This window comes from Cygnus olor, chromosome 21 (genome assembly GCF_009769625.2).
Source record: "Cygnus olor isolate bCygOlo1 chromosome 21, bCygOlo1.pri.v2, whole genome shotgun sequence".
NCBI lineage: Eukaryota > Metazoa > Chordata > Aves > Anseriformes > Anatidae > Cygnus > Cygnus olor.
The window spans coordinates 8,407,173-8,434,754 of NC_049189.1; the positions used below are offsets into that span (position 1 = coordinate 8,407,173).

Here is a 27,582-nt window from a genome sequence, read left to right on the forward strand (position 1 = left end):
GAAAAGCACCCGTTTAGTTCCAGGCACGTAAAAGCACGCCACAGGCAATGCTCAGGAGGGGACGTTGACGCTGCTTGGGTAATTGTGTGCGCACCTCTCGCACGCATGCACACTGCCCAGCCTCAGCTAGCAGCAGATGTACCAGGAAAGGCAGAAAAGTGCTGCCTCCATCTCTGCTGAGCGTTACCACCAAGCTCCAAGACAGCACAGCACGAGAGCAGAAGTCACAGAGTTCAACCGAATGCTTTTCCAAGCCATGTTATTATATTCCAAATATCAATGCCTTTTTTTTTTTAACGTTACCTAAAACACTAAAACAGCTGCACCATCAACAAGAATGATAATGTGCAATTTCTCGAGGCTTGGAAGCAGCCCAGAAGCATTCAGTGTGGGAAATTTACAGCAGCCCTACGCCCATCAGAGAAAAGGGTGGGTCGAGGAAGAGCACCTCGTCCTCCGTCCCCAGCTGGATCCTTCCCTTCCCCGGAGAGGAATCATCTCAGTTTTGGCTGACATAGACAGGCAGGTGCGTGAGCAACAGCCTCAGTCAGCTGAATCAAAACCAGCGCTACAGAGAGCATCACAAAACCATCCACGTTCTGTCCCCAGGAAAACCAAAATCCCTTACGTGACACCTAAGACAGCCTTGAAGGACTCGTCATGTCAACAGAGCACAAGTCAGCGCTTAAAAGTGACTACGTAACAAGATGGATATTGGAAAAACGCAGTTAAGGGTGGGATATGGAAGCAAAGGCAACACAGACCGTAAGGACATCATTCACACAAGCAGCCCCACCGGTAGCTCGAGCCCATCCCCAAGATGTCTCCTTGAATGCTGCTGTGCACTTGTGAAGAAGCAGAACTTGCTTTGCAACAGCTGTGGTGCTTCAAACGCCGTCAGCTCTCATCTCCCTGCACTTACAAGTGCTCACACTACTGCACCTAAGGCCAGAGCCACCCGAAATCCTCTGATCTCCAACAGCATGCGTGCCTGGCCCTTCGTCACAAAGCAGGCAGTGCAAATCCTCACGGATGTCTGATGAGGGGGACGGGGGCACTGGTAAGTAAACATCCCGGACAGTGTGAGCATTCAACAGCCCTCCTCGGATATTAAAGCAGCTGCATGCAAATAACCGAGGTTGGAGGTTAATTAAAGTCTGCAGGAATGCTCTTCTGAACTGAGCATGAGACTTGGAAGCCAAACCAAAAAGAAAGCTGTGCAGCTGCTTGAGCGATGGGCCGCGAAACACCCTCGTGGAATCAAACAGCAGACAAGTAGCAGATACGCTACAGGCACAGGTCTGGACCTATAAAGATCGCTTGAAAGCCTAATTACGGTAACAAAACGATCAAAAACCATGCCATTATGATACTTGGGCAACAACACCCTGGGACAGTGTCTGATGGGAGGCTACCACTGACCTGCGAGCACTTCCTACTGCTAAGCTCACCAGGCCTGGCTTCGTGCACGCACAGAGGTGGTGGGCTGCCCTTCCAGCGCGGGCAGGAGCAGCGTCCTCCTGGCCAGCTGCAGCAAGGGAGCTGTAGGAAACGCGAAATGTAGTAAAAAGATGAACTTGTTGAATTTCTGTGTTTGTTCAGTAACTAAAGGCGGAGGGGGAAATGGAGAGCGTATGAGTGCATTCCTTCTGTTCTGGGGTGCCTGACACCACAGTGCCTGGGGTTTGGTTTTCTGTTTATCAAGTGAGATTCTGCAAAACAAACTCGGTCTGAGATTATTGCGGAAGCAAATATCCTTCTTAAATCCAGAGATGAAGTTATTTTCCTAAAGATGGATACACAAAATTACATATTCATTTGCTGGGGCATAACTTCCTCTTTTCCTTTACTCAGTAATATGAGGCTATCTATAACTTTAATTTTTCAGAAGCCTTAATCCTATGTTTTAAAAGAAATAAAAATGAAACAAAGTGAAGCTCAGGCTGGAACTCTCTCTTTTCCTTTTGGGTTTAAATCTTTTGTTTTCAGCATGAATTTTCACAAGTTTTGAATTATTCTTCTCTCTCTACGTACATAATTTCAGGTACGTTGTCACATCCAGGAAACCCTCAGGTAAGACCAGAATGGATGGGGCACACTGCAAAGACCCCTAGATTACAGGGACTGCCTTGCCACGATACAACGATTGTTTATCATTAACAACTGCTCTTTTCCCCAAATTAAAAAAAAAAAAGTTCAGACTCGGACAAACTCTTTGCTTCCAGCATCCAACCTATTTGCTTGAGCCAGTGCAAACAGCCCCCAAGAAGTGCTGTCGGCACCCAAGGAACTGAGCATCCCTCCTCTGCGGCCGGGCAGGGAATGGGGCGGCCTCCTGGCCCAGGTCGACACACGGAGGCTGGAGCAGCTAATCCTCTGTAATCTCTTTTCTGTGGGATTCTCTCCTGCGCAGGAATATCCCTTTAAAGGACACGGGGCGAAGCACAGCACCTCTGCGGGGTGTGAAATTAGCAGGGGGCACCAGCGGGCTCCCGGGGCAGACAAGCAACCAAAGGGGCACCCAAGCGAGGGAGACAAGCCTTACCTAGCACCTGAATTCAGCCTCCTTCACAGTGCTGGATTTTTCTGCCTTCCTGAACAACTGCAGGCGTTCACATTAGCACCAGGCATGAATAACCCACCTGGAAACTCAGCCTGGGCTTCTCAAGGAAGCAGCACTCCCCGCGCAGCGTGCTCCCTGAGCACAGCAGCATTCAGGTGCCCCGGAGGACCCACCCCGGTGACCCTTTTCTGTCTGCAGAGACAGACTGCTGTACAGCTGGCTGCCACCTACAGAAGATGATACGATTCTCATACCGTAGTGGAAAGCTTGGGGCAAGTGCGTTCCTTGACACCTTGGGCAATGACACGATGCTGCTCTGAAGAGGCTGCAGTTAATACAGAAAATTTAAGCCAACATTGGATCTAGCAACGCTGCAGAAGCTGCTCAAGCCTACAGCCAAGCAACGGACAGGCGCTCCTCTCCAAAGCCACAGGTACATCGAACTAACACTTACTTCCAGTCAGCTCACATCCAGGAGTCAGCTTACAAAAGTTTATCCCGAAGTACTTTTGGACCGAGCTTCAGCGTGTTACTGAGGCAGGGACCAACCTCTGCCGTCGTCTGCCCCAGCAGCTTGTTGGTGGGAGCACTGGGTGCCTGCTAACTCAGCTGTTTTCTTAGCTCATCCCCAACTCATGCCTCATGCTGAATTTGAAGAGCACGTCTGCTTCTGATCCTTAGTTCATATTCATTTCGTTTCCAACAGAAATCAGTCCCCAGGACCCCAGGTGCAGCCACACAGGGTGGCCTATGACATTTAAGATAACCGTTGCTACAAGTTCCCTTTCTGTTATACAGCAATGTGTTTCCCCCCAAACTCCAAGCCAAAACAAGGTGATTTAGACATGGAAACATTTTACGACAGAAACAAAATTTCAGTCTTCTGCCATTCCCCTTTCTGGAGTCCACAGGTTTGGGACCTTAGAGCAGAGGTAGAAATAAGTGCCGTAACTCCCTGCAGCATACGGGGTTCGGAAGCACCAGGAAGGAAGCTGCTTAGAGGAAGAAACCCAAATCTTTGGGTTCAAAAGTAGCTCTTATGATGCAGCATTCTCCATTATTGATGAGGGGAACTTACTACTATGAGGTTAATTCACTGAGACAAGTATTTCTGAGGATGATCTGCTTTAAAACAATTCTACTGCTGGATTTCAAGAAAAAAAAAAAAGAAACCACAAAAAACCCTACGCAGTACCAGGATTTTCTACATTATACTATAAAAAATAAATGAAGATAATAGCTCACAAGGTAAGGTGTTTTTCTTTCTAGCATCAGTACAATTTCATTGGAAAAGAGGTGCTACCAACATTTTGTTGGGAGTTTTGAGCATCTCCGAGTTCTCCGACGCTGCACCTGACAAACCTCGCCTGGCCTGCTCCTCCCCGCTGCACTCTGCCCTCCAGGGAAACGTGCTCCTCTGATAGTATTTTGGGGGATATTACTGGGGCATATAGTGAAAGCCTTGAGATTTTCCATTCCCATTTTTTGGCAAGCAGCACAGTTTTGGAAAAAAGAGCTCACGAATGGGAGTGAGGTCCTGGTACTACACGCTCATGGAAGGGAAGTCTACATAGGCACAGAAGGGATAACTGAATTACTTCTCATTTTTATCTGCCTAAAAATAGCAGTTTCGTCTGTGGGCTGCCCTTATCTTCAATGACTCGTCCTCCCACCCCATGCACGATACACGGAATGGGCAAGAAGAGCACCGGGTCAGTCCAGAGCCACCGCGTGGCATCAGGCAGCAGATGGGCTCTGAAGGCAGTGGTGCGCCGCCAAATCCACGCGCCGAGAACTGCGCAGAAACCACATACGGTGACCGAGCCAAAAAACGTGGAAGTGAAAAAGCGTTTCTGGGTATAAAAGGTGCTGCCCGTGCATACCTCTGCGTTACAGGACTTTTGTAACATGCTATGTATATACATAAATTCAACTGAAAATAACCGATGGTGCAAACCCAGACTTGAAATTCATGACAGCGTTACTCACAAAATCAAGTGCAGAGAGCTGTGATGAATGGATTTCTTGAATACCTCTGACCATGTGCCTCCTCCAGCCTCATTCAGCTTTTCTAGGACTTACTCGAGATTTGCAACCTGCCAAGGGCTGCAAATAAAAGCTCAAACGGAACCTAGCTGCGAAATTTCTCTCCTTTCCCTAAAACAGGGAATTTTCTTTCAAACTCGTGTTTTCTTGAAGCATAAACCAAGATATTCCCAGCCCTGGCTTCTATTCTTGTAACATATAAGGAGTGATATTTTTCCACGCCAAAAAGCTATTTTAGGTCATTCTTCACAGTTACTTTTATATTTTACATCAATTTAAATTTTTACAGTCGTATTTTCCCACAGGCAACTGAATTATATCTTCACAGAGGAAAGAACTGAATAAATAAATCTTTTTTCCCCAAAATGGGATTCAGATATTTTTAAAGTGGTTTTTAAGTGTTGTGTGGGGCATATAAAGGATAATACGGAGCGATTTATTACCAGCGTTTGCACATTTATGGCCTGTGCTTTCGGCTGTTTCACATGCGTTACGCACACACACAGGCACGCGCATTTGGTTCTGGTATCAAGCACAGAGTGCCCGCGAGGCGCTAGCGAAGGCCAAAAAGCAGTCGGCAGCTCAAGCCTGCTGGAGAGGTCACGGACCTCGGAGCCGGGAACCCTCCTCCGAGCTGCACCCGACCTCTCCTGCTCACCTGAGGGGGTTCGCCCCCAGGCCCTACGGAGCTCGGCCTGGCCCCGCGGGACGCGGCAGACGGGTGGCAGAGGCCAGCACCGAGCTTGTCCCAGCAGCCCGAAGAGGAGAGGGCCAAAGGTCCTCGCGGAGGACCCGGAGCCGAGAACCCCTCGCTGGTCACTGAGGAGAACCAGGGGAAGGAGAAAGCCTTGTGCGGCAGCTTATGTTTTCCTGTAAGCAGCTTATGTTAACCGCACGAAACACAGTGAGTTTCTCGCATCTACAGCTTTTCTTCCTGTTTTCCAAATAATTAAAAGAGCAGCTTAAAAGTGGTTTTTGGCATTAAAAATATTTGCAGTATCCCACCAGAAAAGCAAAACATTGCTTTCCCATGGCTGTGCTGATTTAGCAAAGCTTATAAATAACACCGGGCTTCCAGCTATTACCATTTGAAAAAAAAAAGAAACGAAAAAAAGAAAATGGTATCATATGCTCACAAATAAACATCACTACATTTCTAAGCTAAATTTCCTCGATAATCAAGCTTTATAAACAAACACGTAGGACAGTGAGCCAAAAGCACCTATCCCAGACATTCAGTCTACTCTCAAAACATTCCTTTCTCTGTGTAACTTTAAATGGAACATTTAATGTGAAAAACAAATCTCTTCTTGATTGTTTTTCTGATAAGATACTCGTAGAAACGTGCAGCCGCTACTGCACTCCAACAGGACAGTCTTCAAGAAGCAGGAGGCAGAGACGATGGAGCCAACAGGCTGAAAACGTATCCAGTAACATTTTCATTCAAGTGCAACTCAGTTTAGGCAACCTCACCCTTATATCTGCTACATAAAACTATACACTTAACAGAAAAGGAATGGACCCCAAAATCCTAAAGATATTCTGTTTTCCTACTGACATGCAAGAAAAATGGTCCTTGTCCACCATCATTTATTTTAGGAGGTGAAAAAACGTGGACTTTTTTTTTTTTTAAATACATATAATTCCCTTGTGTTTGGAAAGCACGCTGCCTACCAAAGCGACAGGAGGCGGACAGGGCCCCGTGCAGATACTCACAGTGCTGTACACAGCGGAGACGGTCGGAGTGAAGATCCGATCCTCGAGGGGCTGCTGAACAGGACCTCGGGGGATTCTGCAACACAGCAGGTTAAGGAAAGCAACAGCGGAGGAAGGGGCGCGTTTCGGGGGACACACACAGGGAACCCACCGTCGGTCACAGCGGCCGGGCACCTTCCACGCTCAGGCAGACACCCAAACCCCCCCCCCGGCACTCACACGCAGCCAGGCAGCCACAAGCCCTCAGCCCTGCGCGGAGAGGACGCGTGTCCACAGGACAGATGTCACCGACAACCAGAGCGAGAGCCGCCCGCAAGCAAACGAATCGTCGAACAATCTACAAAGCCTTGGTCCTGTCAAGAGAATCCCCCACCTCCGGTTGGTTGGGGTTTGTTTTTTTGGTTTGGTTTTTGTTGTGTTTTTTTTTTCTTTCTTTTTTGAAAGAGTAAGGGAAAAAAACCCAGACCCACAAACCCTCCACATTCAGCGAGACAAACCCTGCTGACCATCACGGCATTTTCTGACAAAGGCACAGCCTGTTTTGCTAACCGCGCTGGAATTGTGTTATAATTGTTTCCTTGTTTGCCTCTCTTCAACCAGCAACTCCTTTCCTCATCCACTCACCAAAACTGCTTCTAAAAGGGGTTTTCAAGTAGATTTTGAGTTTTGATGTTATGTAAAGGCAAATTGCCGTTGTTTTCTCAAATTGGAAAGGTATTGTGGGAATCCAGGAAGAAAATAAGGGAAAACAACTATTTAACAAACAAAAAAGCTAGAATCCCCTTTAATTGTGGAATAAAGCAAATAAGGGGATGCAAGTATATAAAAAAAAAAAAAGCCTCCTAACCTAGCTAACACCTTGAGGCCTTAGGTCCAGCAGACGTCTACTCAATACCAGACACTCACTGTCACAAGAAAGCCACGCTAAACTCTCCAACAAGTGTTCCAGTAAAAGCCATATCACATTTCACTTTTTTTCCTGTTTACATTTTATACATCAAGCCTCCTGGAAAATGCAAACAGCCCGATTGAACAAACTTCTTGCACAAAAGCCAGAAATCACGTCAATATAACGGCGGATGCTCAAGCGTTACAGCCCTTAGGTTTCCCACTTCTTTCTTTCTCAAAGGGGGAAGAAAAAAAAAAGAAAAAACACCACAATTGTTGAGTTTAGATAAAATGAGAAAAAATGCAAATTAGTTAGATTTTCAAGCTAACCTTCCAGGTTGTCTTGCAAGAGTCCTCCCCGTGTGCTACAAGCTTGAGCTCCGTGCAAACACTGCTGCCCAAACCTCTGCAGGGACCAACACCGCAGCAGCGACACCGCCAGTGCTGACGAGGCTCGATGGTGAGCGAGGCATCGAAATCCCACCTGCTCGCCTCCTTAAAACGCACGAAATGTTAAGGCTGAAGGCTGGACTGTTCGGATGTGACCTGCTCTGCAGTTGTCGGCCATTTGCAGCACTCCCCAGCCAAGTCTCCTCCTCTTAGGCCAGAGCTCGGGCAGCGCAGGAACAGCTACCACAACTCGCTATTTCACTGCTGAACGCAGCTCGACAAGGGCCAGCCCTCACCAAGCAGGCTGAAAAGTTTTGTTTTAAAGACATCCTAATTTTGTTACACGTTAGTTTAACGTTCCAATGACAGGTGAGATGAAAAGCCTGCGTTATAGGATTACGTACAGAAGAGGCAGCCTTCTGACCTCCACAGCCCCTTCGCACGTTAAGTAACGTCCCCGTTAAAGCCTGGCAGATGTAAAATAGCACACCCACGGCCAGCGCTGATTGAGAGAACAAGAGAGAAGAATCTGGCACCGCTGGTTCCCAAGGCAGTGCTCAGCCTACATCTCTTTTTTTTTAATGAGTGCAAGAATTTATTTGCAGTGTCTGAGGCTTCTCTTCAATTTGCAGACTTGCCAACTCATGCATAAATGGTATCATTTGATGAAATAAAGAGGTTTTATCAAGTATATTCAGCGTCTGTCTCCTGGCTTTACATCCCAGATACTCTGACTTTGTGAAAACCATGAACCACAGCCATCCCGAGAGAAAACCGTAATTCTTCCTCCCTGCAGCTCCTGGGCATTCGGGGTACGGGAGAGCAAGAGCAGCGAGGAGGCTGCTCACGTTTCTCCACTGGCCTCTCCAGAAGGAAGGTTACCAATGCCGGAGCAAAACCTGCCCTTGAACGGGCAGGGCTCGGGGGCACTCACGTGGGCAACGCGTGCTGCTCCCTTCTGCCGAGACGCGACCGCTGGCTGCAGCTGGGGGAACGCGGCTTTGCGGCCACCATCACTGCGGAGCGCCGCGGCTCTTCGCTGCCTCTGGGCCCGGACACGTCGGATCCGATTATCCACCCCTGCAGACACAAACGGCTCCCACCGATTTCCGTGGGAGCTGCTCTTGCATCACAGGACCGAACGAGCAGGCGCTGCTTAGAATTTAAGCTTCTCGAGCAGAGGATGAATAATACTTTGAGTTACTATTTACACGGAGAACTACACAGTGCTTCATGAACATTAACAAAATTACATGCAAAATCCTGACTCCGGTGAAAAGATGGAAAGGTTTGTCGCAGGCTTAAATGGAGACGATGCGCCACTTCTAGCCTCCAGCCCAAAGACCTTACACTCATGGCTGATTCAAGGAAAACTTTGGGAGAGGAAGGCTAGAAACCCACCGCAAGACACGCCGAGCCAAAGCAACGAAGGAACATCTACAATCGGAGCCCCAGTCCGCAACCCAGGAACTTGCTGGCCCCTGCGTGAGCCTGAGCAGCCCCAGCCAGGCTCTCCCCAGGGCCGGAACGCCCAAAGGGCGATGTGAAAGCACGAAGGGAGGGCACTGGGGAGAGCCACTAGCTCCACAGAGACGTTAGAAAGAGATACTAGCCTGCACCATGCTATGCCTAGGAAAAGCTATTAAAGTAGCAATTAAAAATACAAATACTGTTTGTTATTTATAGAATTGTCCTGTCTGCCAGGCTGAGCTTCTTTCTAGATTGACACTGGACAAGGAGGAAGAGCCACGGAGCTCATGCTGAAAAGTCCACATGTCCCACTGCGGGGTGCAGAACAAAAAGCCACAACTTCTCCGCACACCAGCTGTCGCCATACCCAGCATAACTGCGAGCCACCTTCTGATAAAGGCAGAGGCACGGCCTTAAACCGCTGCCCTTTTGTCACAGCTGAGATTTCCCATCTGGAGGCAGTTCTGACAACTAACTGAGCAATGTCTACTTCAAAAGGGATCGTTCCCGAGTTTGGAAAACCTGTTTCATCCTCAAGAAGGCTGTGATTTATTTTCTTATTTTAGAACTTATATAAGCCAGGGGAAAATAATCTTCTTTGAGCAGAGTAACCTCGCTTTTTGCACCCAGGAAGAGAGCTGCCCTGTGGAGTGAGCAAGTTAGATGAATTTTCATAGTCTGGGGAGCCATTTAAGATCACTTCTGGAAGGTGCTGATTCTCAACAGATTGAAAAAAGACCTCTAAATCCTGTTGGTAAAGGACTCGACCTGGACACAAGACCGACAGAGACAAAAATGCCTTAAGTTCCACTAAGCCTTAATGAGACACGATGGGTGGAGAAAGCGATTATTTGCAGCACCTAACTTCTGGCACCTACAGACACACACTCTGCCAACAGCTGGGCCAGACCAAAAGGTTGCAGCTTCCCTGCAAGCCTCCGGAACAGCGCTTTGGTCCCTGGGCAGCCGTGGTCACCTTCCCTCCCCTTACGGGGCTGCATCCTGGGGCACGCACTAACAGTTACTGTCCTGGAGCCTTTTCAGGAGAAACGAGCCAGAGGAGCCAGAGTGGCTGCACCAATCATGAGCAGATTTGTGCTAATGAGGCTGGGTTTTGGTTGTGTTTTTTTTTTTTTTTCTTCCCAGAGAAGTGGGTGAAGAAGGACAGCATGGGAGCCTCTGCCACGGGATGTGAATGGGTCGCAGCAGGCAGGTGGGAAGTGAAGCCTCATCCAGCAGCAGTCACATCCATGCCTACTTGCAGCTTCGGAGGCAGGAAATCATGCTCTGGAGACACCCATCTTCTTCCACTACCTGGAGAATTCGGCCCCCTTCGCCACAGACGAGAGCCCCCCAACCTGCTACGCAGCACGACCCACGTGGACGCTGTCCACCTGCTGCCCCCATCAAGTGCGGTCAAGTCGAGGCGTTAAGGTATCACCCAGCCTGGCTCCCTACTGCAGAGCTTAAATAACCACGGCACAAATAAAACAGGGATACGTTGAATAATTCAGGCAGCTCTTTCATGTTACTATTCTGGCACGGTCAGATCCAATTCAGGAGGATCCTGCGCCTTCCCTCCTCCTCTTCCCCCCCCAGATCCTTGCCACCCACGTCACCCTCTTCAGCTGCTCCGATTCAGCTATTTGTGCAGCCGTGCTCTACGCCGCATCTCCGAAACGATCTGCTTCACACCAGGAGGGTGGGACGGGGGTGGCGGAACAGCAAAGCTAAACCCAAACCTCACGCCGTCCTCACGGATCCTTCCGTTACTGCAGGGAGCAAAGACGAGGCTGGCGACGAAGCAGGCGAGCAGGAGTGCTGAAAAGCAGGCGGATGAGCAGGGGGAACCTCTTCAGCCACATCTGCAACGGGCAGGTTAGTGCAGCAGAACTACAGCCTCTGCTTCTCGTGCTGTCGCCGGGCTGAGCGACCCTCGACAGCTCTCCCTCCTCTGTCAGCACCACGCCAGAAACCAGGGGAGTCTGGAGGGCGCCAGGCAGCAGTTAGCTCCGACTCTGCATTCTCTTCGTTGCTGGATAGGGCTCACTACCTCATGAAATACATACATATATGAAAATCCACGCAAGTCAGATACTTCTGGCAGATTAACGAAGGCAGGCACAGATGCCGTGGGAGTTCCACCTAGTCCCCATCTGGCTGCAGCAGTGATAACAAGCTGGGGAATTTCAGGAGCTATTAAAGACCCAGTGGGAGACGGCAGGCAAAAGATTGTAATGCCATTTGGAAACGAAGCGGAATTTTCCTTGAAACCAAAAGTCTCCATAAAAGGAGGATGGTATCTTTTAATTAGACAGCCAGAACCACACGCTGAGGACAGTGAGAACGTGCAGCTTCTCTGTAAGGCGATTAAAAACCCACAGCAGAAGCGCCTGGCAGCTGGAGCATTCAGAGACACCGACAAATGCACAGCACTTCAACAAGAGTCAGCAGGAATTTCTTGCAGAAATCTCCCCCTTGTATAACACTTGTCTTCTCGCTCTAATAACACCACAAAACCGAAACACTGCAAGATCTTGTGCACTTCTACATTCAGGCAATGAACAGCCTGAAAACAGGTAACAAGGTACAGAACAGGCTTTCACGAGTTTCTCTGCTCCGCTGGTCTTCCCAAGACCAAAAGGGAGGGGGGGGGGAACAACACCATTCTGCTTTTTCTCCAAAATAGATTCATTTTCCCTCAAACGGTGCTTCTCACCTAACCTCATTTTCAGCAGCTAAGAGCCATTTTATCCTTAGCATTCACTGACGGCCTCTTCCCTCACTTCCAGCTTACTGTTAGAAGCACGCATCTTCTCACATGAATAAAAATATCTGCAAGGACCCAAGGGCATGTATGCAAACACGTACACAAAAACATTCCAGAACTAATGACTTTTATCCTTGCGTAGAAACGGGGCAAGTCTTCCACCCGCTACCCCCGGGGTTACACAACCCCGATGCGTGCTCCTGCCTGCACCAAAACCGTGCGTTAAGCAACTGAAAAAGCCAAGATAAAGCTTTCGAGCGAGATTACAGAAGGGCAAGAAACCACATCAAATTCAAGCCTTCAGCACTTCTTTCAGCATTTTGGTACAAGGAATTTGTAAAAAAAAAAAAAAAAAAAAAAAAAAATCCTTCACCCAGGGAGATATTCGGACAGCACAGAGCTGGTAAAGGGGCGCAGCTCTCTCCTGTCGCCCCTTCTCTATTTAAGGTTCAGTTAAAAGGCTGGAGGGGAACATGCCAGCGGCAGAGGCACCCAGCTCCGCGGGTTCAGAAACCGCGTGGCTAACTTAAAAGGTGAAAAGGGAAAGCAGCAGCTGGCTGGCACATCCTCAGCATCCCCTCCTTGGCTCCCTGCCTCCCCCCGGCACAGGGTGAGAGGCCTTTTGGGGGGCACGCTCCCCCTTACCTGCTGTGAGCTCGGCTTGGGGCTGCCTCTGCCAGGCGCGCTGCCTCCCGCCGGCAGGGCCCCGCTGCAGGGGTCCCTCCGCTCCGGCACCGCACGCTCCGGAGACGAGCAGGAGCCAGCCTCACGCTCTGCTCAGCAAGCTCCCACAGCGCAAAATCAAAGCGGGCTGGCGTCTTGAGAAAGCGAGCGGAAGCTAAAGAGAGAAATTCACCTACTGCTCACTGCATACAGAAATCCCGCGGCCCTGCAACGTTCTGGGATTGCAGAGCTGGGAACCCTTCGATGCTCCCTGTCGGAAGGAGAATTAAAGCACAGCACAAGCTCCTCAGTTAAGAAATTCTGCAAATCATCTCTCTCCACTTTCTGCTCCAAAGTAACTGCTTGCTGCAGCCAAACGCAGCAACGGGCACCACCGCAAACACGTTTGTTTAGCAAGTACTTCATGAATCAATTTTCCCTTCAAAATAAATTCCTCTCCTGACAGGCTGCCTTTCAGAGGCCAAGGAAAGGAAACCCAGTAAGAGCCACTACAGCCTTTGAAAACAACAAGCCCTACCAAGTGACGTGTCACATGTTAAGCACAGAGCAAAAAATGCTGATCAAAACAGTGCCACCCGCCCTCTCTGCAACAAAACACTTATTACAATCAAACAAACTTCATCCAAGGAAAAGTCAAGTTGCAACACAAACGATTCTAAACTTTGGAAAAGCCAGGATCACTGCTGCCCATGCAACCACAACTCAATCCCCTGTGTATATGCAGGATCAAGCCCTTAATTCCCCGAGCACACGCTGGTTTTCCCCTGCTGTCCCTGCCTTCCTCACTCCTCCGACTGTCTTACAGAAATCTAGCACCTTATACACGTCATAGCCACGCAGCCTTACTAATAAGAAACGTCAGACAATTAATATCACAAAAATCAAAGCCAGCCACGGTTCAACTACCCTGGGAAATGTTTAAAGGCTTAGGAAGAACCCGATGAGTGCTCAGCCTCTCGTAACCCTTCCACTGCTTGCATCCCGTGGCACTTCCAGCCCTGAGAAACGCACACTGCCGGGCATACAACAGCCCCTGCCTTGCACAGATCTTGTTCTGGGGTGGATGCGGGCTTTGTTCGTCTGGCTGGGAGTTTTTTGTTAGCACATTCCCACTGAGGGGACCGTGCCTATCAGTCAAACGCCAGAAGAACAGTCTTCGTGTTAAAGCAGTGGTTGTATTCTAGTTTTCTTAGATGGCTTCAGCTTGTCTTGTGCAATGCGACTAGATGTCAAAATAAAGTATGATGCAGAGCACTGAGTGTATCGCAGGTTAAAAAGGAACGGAGGGTCGTTGTTTCAGTATTTTGTGTTTACTGTTATTTTAGTGGGGAAAAACATAACTTTTTTTCTGGCATGAGCATCCAGAAATATGGTCAGAAGTTAAGAGACGCAGGTGAAGAATTCCTTAAAAAGCCTTGTCATCTTTACACCAATCCTTAATTCCAACATTAAGAACATATTACTGACTAGTTAAATGCTTTAAAAAAATAAAAGAACACGTTAAAAGATGTTTCTAAAATGGCAGCAGCAGGGTTTATGGTGGGGACACTGCCTAAAATTACTGAGCTCTGTAATGGAACATCATCACGGCCCTATTCTTGTAAATAAATGCAAACCATACTGCAGGATTCGCCGCCTTCTGTAATTACTTATAGCCAGAAGGATTTTAAGGCAAAAGCCATTATTAAGCTTGTTTCAACATTTTATGGCCTAACATAAAGATCCTTCCTGCAACATGTGGAGTCGATGTTCACGACTGAATTGCCATTTGTCAAACATATAAATTTTAAGTGGATCAATGAAGTGTTTGTGTAAACCACCTTTTTAATCCATCATGTTATTTTGTGTATTAAACAGTAATACCAACATCTCTTTAAGTTTTCATTTATGAACTATTTTATACTTGCAATAAATGCCTTAAATAAGCGTGTCTTTTGCTTTTGTAACAGAAACGTACTTACATAAATATTGTTTATGCTTCGCACAGTCTCACTGGCTCCTTTATGAGCTGCAATTGCCTCCTCTGAAATGACTGACTGCAGTACTCTCCTCGTTCCCCGGCCACGCTATCTGATGATAATGGGAAGCGATAAGGCTCCTCCGTCCCTCTTCAAAGCATCATCTCCCCAGCTGTGTCCAGAACGAAGCTCTGCAAGCAACGAGGCCGTCGTTCCTTACCCCAGATTATGCCATACGCTCAGTGAATACTCTCCCTTTTAGCAGAACTTTTCTTGAAATTCATCTTAAGCTTTTTACTTAATTACATATCATTAATCTGGGTACTCGCTTTCAAATAATCCCAAACTCTTCCTCTCCCTTCTGCCTGCCACATGTCACCTGATCTGGGCTTACACTGAACTGAACAGAACAGGGCAGCAGCGAGGGGGTTCAAAAGGAAAGGGGCATGCAGATCCCCAGGAACCGCGCCGGCCGTCGGAAGACAAGCTTCCCGAGGCTCCTCGGAAAATTACAGCTTGAAAAGAAAATGTGACCTTCAAAGGCCTCCTGAGAGGCGTGACCTCCCTCTCCTTCTCCTGGCGTTGCCACTGCTCCTCAAGCTATTCGGATTCCTCCTCTGCTTCCTCGGCGGGTTAACGCCGAGCGCTGCCCCGACTGGCAGGTGCTGGCAGCCCCGGCCACGGAACGACCACACGCGAGGGTGGCACGCGAGGGTGGCACGCGATGCCCGGCTCCGGAAGCAGCGCTTCCTGCTGCCGACCCGTGCTGCAGCTGCACCGCGGCAGCCCCATTAGAGCGCGCGGTCTATTTATACCCGGGCACATCTCCGCGTCCTCCAACTTACGCGCTCTTTTAAATACCCATTCCACAAAATCTCTCTTCCCGAATTCTTTCTTCCCACGCACACCCATGCCGCACCGTGCCTCTCACTCACCTCCCTACCACTTGCAGGCAATACGTCGCGCTGCGTTTTTTGTGCTAGCAATGCCTTCGCAACCCTTTTAACACCAAGGCAGGAATCTGAGATCCTACTTCCCATCTGGCTAATCATTAATGATGATGAATTACATCAGGCCTTTCGTCAATCTACGATGCAGCCCAGGCAACACCGCCCGTGTAACACCGCACTTGGCTGCTTAGCACCACCCTTCCTTTCAGCCTTCAGTCCACGCAGGGTGCGTCTCACAGCCAAGCCCAACAGGAACGCTCGAGTGAGGCTGGGGGTAAGATAACAGAAAAAAAAAACCCTTTGTTGCAAATTAACTGTGTTTCCAGGATCTCATTCACTCCACAATGCTTTCAAATAAAAATTGGCAATATTAAGCGGACCAGCTGTAGGCAGCTGCAATAGTTACACCTGCAGACAAGCACCTAATTATCTGGAGCTCATTACTTTCAGGCTCAGTTTTGCATCTCTAAATTAAAAAGAAATGGAGACAGCTCACCAGCACGTAAATCATCCGCAGACCTCACCTCACCCTGATGCATTTCATTCAGCCTGCGAGCCGTCAGGAGGGAGTTATCAGGGGAGCTGTCAGCCAATGTACCAGATCAGTGCAAATGCGACAAAAACCCCATCAATTACTTTCTCCAATACAAGTGCGTTTCTAAGGGCAACTTGATTTTGTTACTTAATCTCCGTCTTTTTCAACTGCAACCCCAGTGCTGAAGTAAATCGCTTATTTTTGACCTGCACAGTGTGTTTGGGGTGGAAAAAAACACCTCTAAGCCCTGTTAATCCTGCTGGGGCTTCCTTTAAGTGCGGTGTTTGGGGGGATGGGGCTGGAAGCGGTGGCTGGCGCGAGCAGCGTGCCTGAGTATTTGTGTAACCATGAACTTTGTCCTGTGCCCGTTCTCACTGAAGCATCTGCAAGAAGATTTTTCAAAGCACACCCCGAATAAGGCTACATCCAGGTTTGGACCAAACTGCAAAACATTGGTTTAAAAGCGGTGCCACAAAGCCACCCCGCATCACATCTGCGCCAGGTCAGGCGACACAAGGTGAGCAGAGGGCCAGAAAGCAGCTCGTGCTCACACGTGGAAACCTTCACTAGCTGACCTGCTCTAAAGCATGTGTGTAGCGGTACACTTTCCTCCATAAAACAGCAGCCGCTGCCATTTTTTTCTTAATTCATATTTTATTCTTACAATATATGGACCCTTCTAAGAGATGGAAAAGTCAATAGATTTCATCAGCTCCTTTCAGCTGGAAAGTCATGGTATTGCCTCTCCAGGGAGGCAACGGCATTGTGGGGAATGTGCCGATGTAGCCTTAAAATTCCATTTCATTTTAGGAGTGTTATTTATGATTGTGCATGTCCACGTTAATTATAACTCCCATTATGCTGCAGAAAACAGGCTACGCTCAGGAACACGGCACAGCCACATTAGTCTTAGCAGTCCTACCCTGCTTGGCCCGCGCCCCTGTGGCTCACAGCGACTGCTCCCGGTCCTCCAGCTGCAATCCAAGCCGAGTCTCACACAGAAACCAAAATATTACAGCAGGAGAAACGCTTGACAGGGAGCTCGGTGACAAGCATGAAACTGGTTGAGCTCCGGAGGCTCTTCCATACGGTACAGAGGACAACCGAGGGCCACTATCCCAAGGAGAGAGGCCTGATGGAGCCTGTACTCCAAAACACACCCAGAGAAACCAGAAGCAGAGATGCATTATGCCCAGGCAGCTCTGAACAGCAGAGCATCAAAACCCAGGCCCCACCATCCCAACCAGGCAATGCCAGGAAGCCTGCGCCTTGCAAACTGAGCACTGCCACTTAATATTACATGAAATTGCTACAGAGCTTATTTGCCAGGCATGCGGGGCTGTGCGACTCCACGCAATTATTATGAAGCTTTCTGGTGCTTCTTGCTCAGTTACAGACATGGCTCTTCACTTCTGCATACTAAAGGCAAACCTGGATTTTTGCTCGTCATCTAAAGAGGACGTACGCTAAGACATCACTTCCTTATTTCTTACACCATTTACGAACCGATAGATCCACGCAGTCATAAGAGCGAGTACATTTATGAGCATCCTATAGCGTGACCGTGCACCTTTATAGATGGTTCATATGGATATGAAACTGGGAGGAGTGCCCACATCTCCCCAGCGCTGGTTTGGCAGGAACGGCACACCACCAGCTACCAACCACGTGGCTGGTGGAAAATCACATCAAATCTGATGAGGATCACAGGACCTGGGGCAAACGTGCATCGCCCTACTACCAGAAATGGGGTGACATGCTCAGGGAACCCATTCCCAGCTGGCTGTGAGGCCAGCCAACTGCAAAAAGTCAGGTCAAGAAACCGGAGAGAAAATGCTCAAAGAAAACCTCTGAGGTTAGCAGAAGACAACAAAGGTAAGGAAATCCCAGCTTTTAGTTGTCCTCTGCATGACACAGCAACTCCGTATCTGAACTCTCAATACTCACTTTCTAACACTCTCAGACTTTTTGTCTTTTGAAATCCAAATGCAGCCCTAAGTTCCTTTCAGGGAAGGAATCGATTCCGAAGAACAGCAACTCAGGTGGCTGGATGCAGTCAGAGCTATTTCAAGCGAGCTGCTAACCTGAAAGAGAGGACAGACAAGACTCTGCTCGAGGCTCCTTGGGGGAAAGGAAGTCGCAGATAGCATCTACCAGAAGTCAGGTGGCATCAAAGGAAATGAGCACGCAATCTAAATAGCAGGCGCCTGCGGGCAGAAGGACACCAGGCCACGAGAGGTAGCACTAAGCTGCCAGCCGGCAGCAGCGCTGCCCCAAGAGGTGCTCCTGGCCTCCGTCCTGGCCTCGCTGCCGCTTGCACAGTGCCAGCGCGAGCACGTTCACAATAAAGTGACCCTTTTCTTCCCAACTTCATGCACCGCCTGGCCACGCTGAGTGCCAGCATAAACGGATGAGCTACCGGATGGGACCAGGCAGGAAGACAGAGATGGGGAGGTTGCACCACAAAACGCTTCTGCTGCAGCTTCCCTCGGTGCATCCCTAGCGTATGATGCAAGCCGTGGGGACGTGTCCGCTCCGGAGGTAGCTGCTGGAGCTAACTGAAACATAACACAGTGCCCCTAAATGTCATTACGACTCTAAGCCTCTGTATAAAACGTTTTCTCCAGATGCTTTTTTCCCCTTCGCTCCCAAATGGGAATGCAAGCGGATCCCCTGAAAGAAATCATTTTCCTATAAAAATGGTAATAGTTTAAGCTTTCAGTAACCAAATTCACAGCACGACAGAGTTTTGCAAATCATAAAAGCCTTGGAAGATTTATTCAAACAACGGAGGTTCAGGGGGCTGGAAAAGAAAGAGAAACAAGGTGAAGTATTGCTGAGTTACACCACGTGTAACACTGACTCTAGGTCACGAGAGAGCTTCATTGAGACATCAGCCAGAGAAAACAAAGATGCTCCAGGCACTGCGAACACAGCTCACGCCGCGCAGCTTGGGAGACGGGGCGCTGAGCTGGGAGGCGTTAGCTTTGGCTCCCGCTGAGCTGCGAGGTGACTGCAGGTAAGACAGCCAAGACAATCGTGTGGGTTGTCAAATGGATGCTCAGGGCTGAAGCCGTTGCAGTGTCAAGCTCACTCGGTTTGGAGCGCTAGGAATGAAGAGATCGCAGTAACCTAACGGTAATAACGAAGAGCTTTATGATTTTCCTGCTCCACTACAGAAAAGCCATCTTTCATCTGCACTCATCACCTTAGGAGGCCGTCCGTGCTAACTGGCAGCATTGACCACATCAACTAACAACCTGGAAGCTACAAATAGAGATATAAAACAACAAAAAAAGTCACCAAAATTAGGTAAGTAATAGGCATTTTGTTGATCAGAGGCAGTCATTTTTCTCCCAAAATTCTTCTTTCAGTTTGGCAGCATCTACTACATCACCTCCTGTGCTCCAAGATGGTCCAAACATCTGCACATTCTCACGAAGACAGCTGGTTTCCTACCCCCACTGCTGCAGGGTCAGCAGTTTATGGATCAGCTACTCTGTATCTACTTCTTGGGACGTGTTAGTGTCCAAACAGGAGAAGCCTTCAAGATTTCTGATCAAGAGGCTCTTCCAGATGTCCTCACACTGAAGTAATTAGCATTTTAGTGGCAGTTCACAAGTCAAAATAACTCAGCTGCTTCTTCTAATTAGAAGATTTTATGCAGCTATTACACCCCTGCTATTCTCAGAAATGAGGCACAGCTCTGAGGTTTCTGTCACCCAAACACTGATTTCGGTGGCCCTGACACAAACAAAACTGCTGTTGGTGTCAGCCTGCAGGCTGCCTGCCACTCACCTCTGGAAACGCTCCAGAACAAGACCACTTCACGCAGCCCTTCTCGTTATTACAACAAAACAAAACAAAAACAAAGCCAAGCTCAAGTAAAACATCAGCTTCTGCTGACGGTAATGAAGCTCAGGGTAGCAAGAAGATTTACTGCACAAGCGACTGAAGTTCGTGGCTCTTGCTGTTCCATGTGGCTCTTGCAGCGCACATCCTGCACCTCCACCACGTCGCTGGGTGGGGACTCCCGACACGAAGTCCTGGTCCTACAGCCAGCAGTTTCTCCACCAGCTCTTGTGGGGTGCACAGGCAGGGGAGAAAAAAAGAAAAAAGACTTCAAAGAGCCTCGAGATTATAGTTTAAAAGGCGATTTACCCCTGCCCCTCCACCTCCGCTGGAAACCTTCTGGCAGCACTGTGAACTGGAGGGGCAAAAGGAAACAATCCAGGTCACGGAGTACACGCAGCGCCCCTAGGAGAAACGAGGGCACCTGCCACCATGAGGACGGGGCCACGTGCTGCAGGATCCCTTGCCCAGCCCAGCCGCGCCTCTGCCACCCTCCCTTCCACAAGGGCCAACGATCACGTCGCTGCCTGGTGACCCAGCTCTGCCCAGTAGTTCTACAGAAAGCTTTTTTTTTTTTTGGCTGGCTGGAATAATTGGTCAATTTAAATTGTGAGCCAATTTAAACCTCCAGATATTCGCAGGCCCATTACACCCAGCCCTGTGAAGGCAGAAAGCAGAGTCCCCCTCAGCTGCAGCTTCTGCCTCATCCCACCGTGGAATTGCAGCCTCTGGATGAAGGGAGCAGTGCCGGGCGGCAAGGCACGGAGGCTGAATTCAGTGTTTGTAAGTTCCGCGTTTTTGTCTACAAAACGCGAAGCAAAGCGCAGCATTAAGAATACCACAAAACCTCCCCAACAATTACTAAGAGATAAGAGAAACCACCACAGCCAACGAAGCACTTGCCTTCACCTACGACATCCAAAAATTGATGTTTTGAAACAGAAGCCTGCGCCTGTCTCAGCTGAAGCAGAGCACTCTGCCTTGCCCAGTGGCTCTTCCTCTTCTGCGTTTGAGTAGAGGAACCAGGTACGGCACGAAGTTCGGCTGTGTACGTACCACGCTCCTCAATGCTTCCTCCTCTGTACCTGCACCTCTGCCAAACTGCTGCAGCCTGCATCAGGTCCAGGCAAAATGGCCCTGAGGGGCCAAAATAAATTTTGCAAGCTGTGAGACGGAAAGAGAGAAAGGAAAGCAATGGGCATGTTCACACCAGCTGAAGTAACAAGAAGCTCTGTGATCCTCTAAGATTAGTTTTGTCCCTTCACTCAAGTCAGCAGGGAGGTAAATCTCCAGAAGGAAGCGTAGTAGGACAACATGGCTTAGTCCTGAGAGGGACGGAGTCTGCTAGGTGACAGAAATTCCACAGTCAACAAAACCCAGGCAAGTCAGAAGACAGGTTTATTGGGCCTGAAGGAGAAGAGGTCCTGCATAAACAATGATCAGGAGCCCTGGGAGATGCAAGTCTGTAGCGCCAACAAAGTGGACTACAAATTATTTCAGAGCGCTCATTTACCGACCAAACAGGCAAGAATGAATGGCAGAACCCACGCGGACCACGTGAGCTTAACAGCGATGTGAGCCAGCAAGCTCCAGGACAGACTTGCAAATTTTGTCATGTATTTGCCACAGAAAAACTAAAAGGAAACAGGTGGGAAGAGCGACATTTGACCTGAGAACAGGTCTCCCATGGCTTCTCTTACCCACCACGAGAGTTGTTTCTTTGGTACTCTCTGATTCGACGTCTTACAGCTCCTTAGCAATTCATCTCGGTGCCACCAGCTCCATAACACAGCGAATCCCTCAGGAGATGTTTCACATACCAGCTCGAGCATGCCAGCTCTTGCCCACCTGCTGGAAACACCCTTTGGCGAGGGCGCCCCGCCGCCACCAGCAGCGCCCTTCGCTCACGGGATGCCCTGCGTTCGCAATCCCAACCCAAACCCCGTGAGTGCCTCCTGACGAAGGCTCCCCTTGCCTCTTCCCGAGCCTCGCCGCCCACAGGCAGGCCGAGCACCGATCCATGGTCAGGGTCAGGCTGCTCCTCCCCAGCCCCCTGACCAAAGGTGCGTCTATCGACACCGCGAGCACTAAACCCAGGTGCTGGCGCGCAGCTGCTTCAATGTGGCTGCACAGGATGCGTTTGGAGGCCAGCTCGGGAGCTCCAACGTGAGCCAAGGTTACCCACGGGCAGGTTGCACTCACAGCTTATCTGCCGAGCTGCAGGCAGCCGTGCCTAGGAATGTGAAATTGTCCATTTTCTGGCGGGAGGATTAAGTGTGCTGGGAAAGGAGACCACAGTCACCTGTATTAGCATTGGGCAACGGAGCAAAGACAGACCACAGACAAGGTTTAGCTTGGTGCTGATGAATTAACGTAGCTCTCCCCACTCTGTTTAGTGCAGTGGTGGGTAAAGCATTTATAGGAACATGATACCGACGCACCACTGAGCCCTGATTTATATACAGGGCACACTTCTAATGGACAGGACAACTAAAAGGCAACAGTCAAAGGGGAAAAAAAAATAAAATCAAGGTATCTACTACTGAAATCTAGGGGACTGGTTTTCAAACAACACATCCGCCATTCCCAGCTGGCACAAGCAGCCACGGGGCACAGGGCTCTACGTAGGCTGTTGCCTCCAGTCATCGGAGGACTTCAAAGCAGAAGGGAGGGGAGAGGAGGAGATGGCCACCTGCGCCCAGCTGAATCATGTTCGGCAACAAAAATTCCCAGAGATTTTAACGTAGCGGACTTGGTGACAGAAGGCTGAAGTCCTCGCGCTCTCTCATCCCCGCAGAGGTAAAGCAGGAGGTAGCTGTCATTAAGCCATCCTCCACACGAGACTCCTGCCCAGCAGCTGCTGTGCACAGCACCCATGGCCCCTCGCCTGCTAACAACAAGCTCGTCTCCACCACAACCACGGGGAACCCATACCATCACAAGGGGGGAGCACGGGACAGGACTTCCCAAAACCACCCCTAATGCTGGCTGCTACCCAGCTGCCTCCCTCTCACCGTACAGGTGATTGCACACCGAGGTCCTCGCAGAAGGAAGCGGTGCTGGGACTGGAGGATGTCTCTGTAGGTCTCCACCAGCTATTCTAAAACTCCTTGCTCTGGAAGCTCCAGCGTGTGCTACTTCGGTGCATGAAGTTATCTGGCACAGCTTGAGAAAGAATAATTTAGCAGCAGCTCGTGAAATTGGCTGCACTCTGTTCTAAATTTATGCAAGATACGGTGTATTATCTCGGATACCGGGCCCAAGTCTTCATTAGCTGAAAAGGTCCCTTGAGGCAGGAACCAGTTTTTGGGCCAGCAGCTGCGGCACCAGTGGGCAGTGCACCCGCGCCCGGCACCGCGCGGCCCCGGGGCGACCGTGCCAGGGGCGTCCCCATCGCACCGCAGGCAGCGGGGACAAGCAGCGCTGGCTTGGTGCGTGCCAGCAGGGGAAGTGTTTTCAGGCACATGTCGTCCTCGTAGCAAGGAACCTCAGCGGCTGCACACGTGGCTATTTGACACAGCGTTAAGGCTCCCGTGTGCGGGTTCAATCTGATTTTTGGGGAAATATTGAAGCCTCTTTAATTCAGGAACAATTAAAGCATCCCCAAGTCGCAATGCAAAAATACAGAGAAACGTAGATTTTTAAGCAGATTTAACTTGAAACAATTTTCCATGGATGCCCAAAGCACCGTGTGAGGCCTTCAGTTCTCACATCCCTATCCGTATAAAGAGCTCTTATTCCATAACCTTCCATAATACTTTTAAGATGAAAGGTATCCCACCCTTCCTGTTCCTGCCCGGTCATTTCACTTTCCGTCCTTCCCCATGCTCGCAGCAAATAGAGAGATTACAATGCACTAAGATTTTTCTGGGCAAATAATGTCATTCGATGGCACAAGAACTGAGAGCTGCAACAACCACTTATGTTCAAACCACTCCATTGCATAAGCCAAGCATTTCCGAGGTCAGCCCGTACCTGCACGGACAAACAGAGCCCTTATTTTTCAAGTGAGGAAAAGCTACGCTGAATCAGAAAGCAACATAAAGAAGATACATTTCAAGTGCATTTATGCTGCCTCCTACCAGCAAATTAACTTTTAATTTCCCCAGATACTTCTGAAATATATTCCTTAAATACCGTAACAGAAACGGCATTCAGGAGCGTCCATAAGCTTTGCACCCATTTGAACCAAGTCCTTCCTAGACATTTGCAACACCCAGAGCAAACAGATGAGTTTATGACTTCTCCAAAAATCATAATTTTTCTTCTAACACACACACACACACACACACACACACAAATACCACCACCACCTGCGGCACTTTGGTAACAAATCTGCCAGCAGTTTTGCTAACCATACCCTTGGTTTAACATGCAATCCTGCCCCTGTTTAACATCAGCTGTGCTTCTCTGCAATGGCCGCAGAGGATGGGCAGAGCCACAACCACAGCCCCACGCTTCCCAATCCAAATTCATCGCCTCGTCATTAGCAACACATGATCAGGAGGGGAAGAAAGCTGCCTTGAAGCTAGGTAAATCTTGCATGAAGCTAGGTAAATCTTGCATTTAATCTGAAACACTTTGGTTAATCCCATGTTTCCAAAAATAACTTCTAAGGATCAGCAGACCAGAGTGTAGCAAATTTTAAGATTTTGCAGAGAAAACTGAGTTTTCCCTATGAAAAAGAAAAAAAGAAGTACATTTTGTACGATGGAAAAGCATTCAGGTACAGCATAACTAACAAACCTCTTCAGAGACCATTTCAGCTAATTAAAACTTACAGATGTCCAAGCTGAGCTAAGCTATTCACAGCTTTTCACACACAGTCACTAAATGGATTAATTGAAAATATAGATACCCTAGAGTAGGAATAATTTGTAGGAAAGAAAAAAACACTATTTCAAGATTTACTTAATTATTTCTACCTCTGAATGCTTCTACGACAAGCCCGCTACCTGTCGATTCGGTACAAGGATCCACAGGCACCCAGCACTGGGTCAGTTTGTTGGAGAGGCTGCTTCTCCAATTAAGTGAAATATTAAGTGTGCTCTCTCTTCACATTTTAAATAGAATCAGAAGTGATTGTATATACATCCTGTGATGTTTTCCTCCAAATTTTAAGAGCGTATTGCCAAGATAAAGTATTTAGCAAGGTCAGCTATTTCATCAGTTACCTCTTCTTTTTTCTAACGTAGGCTTTCTTCCATTTCATACCACGTATTATTAATCTTTACCCACGTACCAATCACAGCCAACAGCTCTCTTTAAGGGGAAACCCGGCTGGAAATCCCCAACAGGATCTGTGGACCTTGAATTCTGATTCATTTAATCCAATTTGCTATAGCCTGAAGTACTTGGCCTTGTCTACATAAAAAGGCTTTTTGTTGTTGTTTAAATGGACACTTAATTTAGCTGCCTTATACCAAACGTGCTCAGAGATACTTCTTAATACATCCAGATGAACCGATAGGAGGCCTTTTAATCAACTGCAACAGAAAGCATCCAAAGAGAAGCCTGTACCACTAGAACTAAATCACATTTTAAAAACTATCGAGACAAAAAAACCAAAAACCTTTTGCGAGGACACGTAAGGATCTGTGCAGAGACGAACAGAGAAGGCTGTTTTCCAAGAAAAGTGGTTACTCAACTGGGTGGGTATCATGCAATATTTATAGATTTGCTGGAGCAGCCTCCTCTAGCGAGCCAGCGGAGCTGCGCGCTATCTGGTGCTCGCAGAGCCCTGCGGCAGCAGGGGAAGACTCCCCTCACCGCCTCCAGGACCGCCGGGGTCACGGGCCAGGGCAGCTGCCGCACCTTAGGAAAGACAACAGGTATAACCGCCGGCTGGCATCTACAGGCGCAAATCCTCGAGGCTGCCATTTCACATTGATCCGTGACGGGAGGCTGTTTCTTTCCCATTTCGCTAGCCAGTAAGTCCTAGTTATTGCACAGAAAACAGCCCCGGGAAGAAAAATCCTTTAGGACTTCTATTCTTTGTTGAAGAGACCGGTGCAGTCAAGCTTTGTTTCTCCTTGGGAAGGGCAAAGACAAACAACAACAGTCAAGAAAGTCGCTCTGCACCTGAGGAAAGCCCCCTCCTGCTCAAACAGCCCACGGGGCCCCCCCTGCCTTACGCCTCCAGAACTGAAAAGCCCACGAGTGGAAGAAAGAAGTCAGCAAAGCTCTTCAGGCCATCCAGGGAGGCAGGCACTCTTGAACAGAAAAATATGAGCACTCTTTAGGACCCTCCAAGCAGCGACGGGAATTTGAGATGTGCTGAGATACGGAAACATGCACAGCAAGGCCATTTACTTCACGACAGGCACAGAAACAGGGCCATCAGCCAAGAGGAAAAAGAAACATTAAGACCACAGAGCAGAGCTCAAGCAAAAGAAGTTAACGTTTCACCATACAGCCTCTATTAAAAATTACTGCAAGGCATTAGTTTTATTATGGATGCAGTCTGGTTCCCACTTAGTCTGCTTTAATTTCACGTTATTTTGCCTTGCATTTACCTGATCTGCTACATTTTAAAAGTTATCGAAATACATACTGAATGACCAGCTTTGGCAAGTTTTTACCACTACCGGCTATATCATCATCTTCCTGCAGAAGGAGAGGCTTTTATATTCATTGAAGTTCAAAGTAATAATCACATTTTTTCCTTCTGTGGCATGAGTCCCCTCTGCTGTGGACGACATCGGAACAGCGCTTTATTCTAGAACAGTTTCTGTTTCATGATGTCTTAAGAACACAGAAACTGGTGCAGGTGCTCGGGGCAGCAGGCCTGGCACTCGGTTATCGTGTTTGTCTGCCGCTGGCCCAGATGATTCACACGAGAGCTGAGGTCTCACCTGGGGCTTCAGCCAGAGGAAATCACCTTCTCTGCTTCCAGCCAGACCTGGAGCGTGGTGGCTGCCAGAATCCCCCAGCCTCGCTTTTTCAAGTGCAGCTGAGCTGCGGGCACATCTCCGTAACCTCCAGGAGATGAGCGGGAGGAAGAAGGCGTTTCTCAACTTCCTAAAACCGTCACAGCAAGAGCCACGAGAGGAGGTTAGAGCGACGTGCTGAGCGAGCACTGAAGTTTGTTCCGTTTAGGTTTCAGCCTTCTCTCTCCTCCTTTGCCCTGCACCAAGCAGGGCACGCTTGATGGACTGCACCGGGCAAGTCGCCGCTTCGTTCAGCTTGCTCTAGTCTTCCCAATGGAAGAGAGTGTCCTCGGGCCAGTCCGCACATCCCACCTGAAGAAATGCTGCCTGCTTTTGAAGCCCAGGGGCTTCTAACACCGCTCGCCTCTAAGGGCAAAGCACGCACAAGGACCTGAGCGGAGCGGGAACGCAGAGCCTGGCGCTCGCGCACCTCCGGATTCACTGCAGCGAGCGGGGCGAACGATGTCGCCGCTCAACACGCTGAGCTTGCGGCCACACCAGCTGACGGGGACAGTTCAGAAAAGCTGTCTGTGCTCAGGCCTGCCTGCCCGAGTGTGTGGTGCCTCCCAAATCACCGAATTAACCGGCTCACGACACAGCCCGTGACTGCTTCCAGGACTCACGCGCTTCAGTAACTCCTTTGAGCAGGAACAGCTGACTTGCTCTTTATTTTGAGAGATGGGGATGATGGTGGAGCGTGAGAAATGGGTGTCTATGACATCTGTCAAGAGAAAGAGCAATTTGGGGTTCTGATCCTTGGAAAAGCTTTTTAGATCCAATGGCTACTTAGCAAAGGGAATAACGGAGCCTCCTGAATCTGATCTGTGAAGC

General features: G+C 49.0%; 1 protein-coding gene across 1 annotated transcript in view; it reads right to left on the reverse strand.

The window, feature by feature from the left end:
- EIF4G3 (eukaryotic translation initiation factor 4 gamma 3) overlaps window positions 1-27,582 on the reverse strand; it is a 153,751-nt gene that overhangs the window by 102,661 nt on the left and 23,508 nt on the right. The window contains 1 exon segment of the mRNA XM_040534004.1: window positions 6,326-6,401. The gene's annotated coding sequence lies outside the window, so the exon portion shown is untranslated.